Here is a 4,301-nt window from a genome sequence, read left to right as displayed (position 1 = left end):
CTCTTCACTTTACTTGGTATCTATGTACTAACTCGTGACTTTAAATAACCTGGTCACTCTAATTTAATTTAGTTCAATAAGCATGTTTTAAGTATCCTGTGTACAAGGTATTGTGTTGCAGATTGGAAATAAAAGGATGAGCAAGAAACAGTCTCTATATTCAAGGGGAATGACCGAGATAAAGGTGAGAAAGATCCCCATGATTCTGACTTGGGCAACTGGGTGGATGCCATTACCTGATGAATATAAGAGGAACAACAAGAAGGAAGATAGGAAAGAGGATTTTGGTTTTGAGACCTCCGATCAGTTAGGAATGACTTTGGCTGCAAGAAACAACCTCAAGCAACAGACATTTAATTACCACAATATGAAATCACAATAGGAAAAATGCAGTGTAGGCTAGCGCAGTGGTACAACAATATCATCAAGGATCCAGGCTTGTTCCATCCTTTCTTTCACTATCCTTGGTACTTCACTTTACTTGGTATCCATGTACTAACTCATGACGTTGTACTACTAACCTTGGCACACTGGCATTTTGTCACTGTGCTTGTTACCTCATATTGCAAATTCCAGGTTATATATCAGCTATGTGCCTAAAATGCCATTTGTCATCCCTCTTTAATCACTATGTCTCTCCTAAACCCCAACATATGAAAAATCAGAATCGGGTGAGGCGTGTCATGAGTGAGCTGTCAGTGTGCAGGTGAGTTGGCGCGGTGCTCTGTATGGTAGCTGTGTCAGTGTGTTATGGTGCTATCTCGTACCAACCTGGCTACTGGAATCCCTAATAGTAAAGTAAAAAATACTCATGACTCTCCAGCACAGATGATGGCTCCATTGACCTTCAGTTTAAGAAAAGCCCACCTAAGATCCCACTTAAGGCCATTGCGCTTGCTACAGTGCTGTTTTTGATTGGCACCTTTCTCATTATCATAGGCTCCTCCTGCTGGTGGGCTATATCAGAAAGGGGGTGTTGCAGACCAGCAGGTCCTGTCCTGATCATGGCATCCTGGTGTTCCTGCCAGGATTGTACCACCTACTTATCACCTACTATGCATCCAGAGGCTACTGGGGTCACTCCTACATGACAGTTCAGACTTGATGTCTGGTACCCACCTCAGCCCTAAGAAGCAGTCAGGTGGGACTGAGCTCAGCTTTAAGATACTGAGCAGAAACTATGGCTGAGGGCTAAGAAATTCTACAGTTTGCAGATGTTTAACAAAACAATGGCCAGGTTTACGGGTCTGTCCTAAAGATGTTAACTGAGTTTACAATGAGCTGATTAGGGCATGCTCTATTTTTCATCTCCTAGCCCTGACAGAAAGCTGACAAGTTTTTCCACATGAACCTGTATCGTGGAAGAATAGCAATGTTAATTGGAGAAAGTGGAAAGTATTGCTGCCACCACCCTTTTAAGCAGAGCACTTCTTTTAAATAGTCTTTATTGACAGTTTGTTCTTATAACAAATGGAAGAATGCAGTAAGTCAAATTTCTTATTACTAAGTAATTTATTTTGAAAATACCTAAGTATCTTACTCTCTATGCTTTAACTTCATGTTCTAGTGAAAGATGTTGGCAAAATCAAATATTAGTGTGGATGCATCTGTAATATTTTTTACTTGCTTTCTTATTAAGAGTAATGAGGAATTTTAAACCTCAGAGCAAGTTTTCAAAATGTTAACACTCTCTGTTCACCACTCCTTGGCTAGCTCTGATCTGGCTCACCATTAGGTTGGGCACCATATAATTTGGGTAATTCTATCCTTTATAGATTAAAATAGATATCATGCCATTAAGGACTGGACTTTTGACTGTTTTCTAAGGAAAAATGTAGATAAGAGAGTTTATAACCTCATTGTTAGCACCTTGTATTTGTGATGTCATTCTCAAGATTTGGCCTAGATCCCTAGGGAACTAGACTGCCGTAGTGTGATTGTTTCCTAGCTTGCAAAAAGTGACTTATGTTCACAAGAAATTAAATTTTCAAAATCTTAAACCCTACGCTTAAATAAGTTAACTTTAAACATATTTCAGAAAACAATTTAATGATTATATGATATCTGAGATTCCCTCCCAAAGAAATCAACAATTATATAAAATTTAGTCATCCAACATGAAAGATAAAAACCAAAAATGTATACACAAATCTACTCATTATTCTCCACTCAGTTACTACACCAGTGGTAAGAAAAGTAAAAATGCAGTCGTGAATGCTAGCTGGATGGAACTCATCTCCAGAAGAAAAGAAAAATGCAAACAGCCATTAAACATGTAAAAATCTAAAAAGTAAATTGTAAATGGCATTTTCTTTAGAACTCTTGGGCAGTCCAGGAGGCAACGATGAAATGGCATTCTACAGATCATCCCCACCGCCCTGTTCACACCCGTTGTTAGAGCCATAGTGCACCTGTTGAATGTAAATTGCTTTATGAACAGAGCCTTCCTGAAAGTAAACAGGCTGGATATTGAAAGAGCCATCTAGTTTGGAGCTTGCTGATATTATAGCGTCTTGATTTCACCAGATGGGAAAGAGTACATATGATTTTATTTATGCATATCAAATATAAGAGCATAGTTTTGGGGTTTTTTAACCTAGACAAGTAGATTAGCCAACAGCACCTGTAAATCCACAGATGAGATTTAAATAGTTACTATCAATGACTCATTAACATGTACCCACTTGAGTAAATTGCTGTATTACTGAACATATGTTCATTGGAATGTGTAAACAAGGCAAGGAACCTGATTTCATTCATTCTAGAAAGTTGTTCTTTATCAAAGTTAATGATTTCCAAACAGAATTTCTGTTTAGAGTAACAGGGCAAGAGGCAATAACACAAAACACATCCTCCGCAGCCCAGAATGTTTATTCCTCTAGAGAAGACGCCATCCTTACAGCATGGGTGGGAAACATCCGGCCCACGGGCCATAGAAGGCTCGAGAAATCATTTGATCTGGCCCTTCCAAGGCATTAGGGGTGAGTTAACTAAATGTTTGACCAAATATAGCAGGCTAATTTTAAGTTGATCACTTTTTTATGGCCCGCAAATGTTATAAATATCCAAACGGCCCTTAGCAGAAAAAGGTTCCCTACCCCTGCTCTAGAGACAGACCTGGACAAAAGGGTACAGTAGGGCCTTGACCTACGAGCTTAATTCGTTCTGAGAATTAAGGTGCTCGTTAACTCAAATTACTCTGTCAACTCAAAGCAAAAAATCGGCTGAGAGACAGCTGGTATCTCAAAATACTCGTTAGTCGGGACACTCGTAAGTCAAGGCCCCACTGTATTTGAAAAAAGCACTGATTTCTTCTCACCATCCTTTTGGCAGCTGTTCACTCAAAAGACATGCAAACACAACACATACACACACACACACACACACACACACACATACACACACACAATATGCCTGGCCAGACTTCTTGGATGAGCCTCTGTTCCTGAAAATCCAACACTACTTTTATTTATTATTACCTTTAAACTCTTATGTCCTCAAAATCTGACCTATCCAGAAGCTAAAAAGAAAGTTAAATGTAGTATTTACACCAGCAGAGAAGGACTGATGGGACTTCTCCAAGGGCAATTGCATTTTAAAAGAATGAGTTGGTCCAGACATATGGAAATTTAATAGTAAGCCCTCAGGCAAAATATGCTCCTTTCAGGACTCCTCTAATCACAACATACTCTACTTAAAAAAAAAAAAAAAAAAAAGGCTTTATCAAATGTTTTTACTGTTCTCCAACTAAGGCTTTTGACCAAAACATTCCACAATACATCCAGAAAATATTATAAGCCAAACACAATTTTTTTTTTCTTTAACTATTGAATAGTGTCAATTACTAGTAATGCCTGCATGAAACCTGAGAGCTCCTTCTGGTGTGTAAATGTCAAAGGCCTATGCTATCAAAGGATTGTAAAAGTAAACAGAACTCTTAAATACCCCTAGTAGAGTCTCAAAAAGAAAGTGTGGATTTGCTTTTGGAAACAGGTGGTGCAAAGAAGCTAATTTGTGGAACTCTTGATCCTCTAATCCAGCGGTTCTCACCCTGGGTCTCGACCATCGGAAAACACATATGGCATATCAGATATTTACATTACGATTCATAACAGTAGCAAATTACAGTTATGAAGTAGCAACGAAAATAATTTTATGGTTGGGGGTCACCACAACGTGAGGAACTGTATTAAAGGGCCGCAGCGTTAGGAAGGTTGAGAACCACTGCGAGTCTAATCCAATGAAGAAGAGCATCAGAGTAGATACGCTGAAGCTGTGAAGGTAGACATCTGGTTGATTTA

The 4,301-nt window shown here is 38.9% G+C and overlaps 1 pseudogene; it reads left to right on the top strand.

Moving 5' to 3' along the window:
* Window positions 1–750: 750 nt before the first annotated feature.
* LOC138993448 (transmembrane protein 230 pseudogene) lies at window positions 751–1,105 on the top strand (annotated as a pseudogene).
* Window positions 1,106–4,301: the final 3,196 nt, after the last annotated feature.

Source organism: Myotis yumanensis, unplaced genomic scaffold (genome assembly GCF_028538775.1).
Source record: "Myotis yumanensis isolate MYYU_CA2020_CCGP unplaced genomic scaffold, mMyoYum1.0.hap1 SCAF_1, whole genome shotgun sequence".
Taxonomy (NCBI): Eukaryota; Metazoa; Chordata; class Mammalia; order Chiroptera; family Vespertilionidae; genus Myotis; species Myotis yumanensis.
Note: the sequence above shows the minus strand (reverse complement) of the source record. Positions and strands in the feature narration are given on the sequence as shown.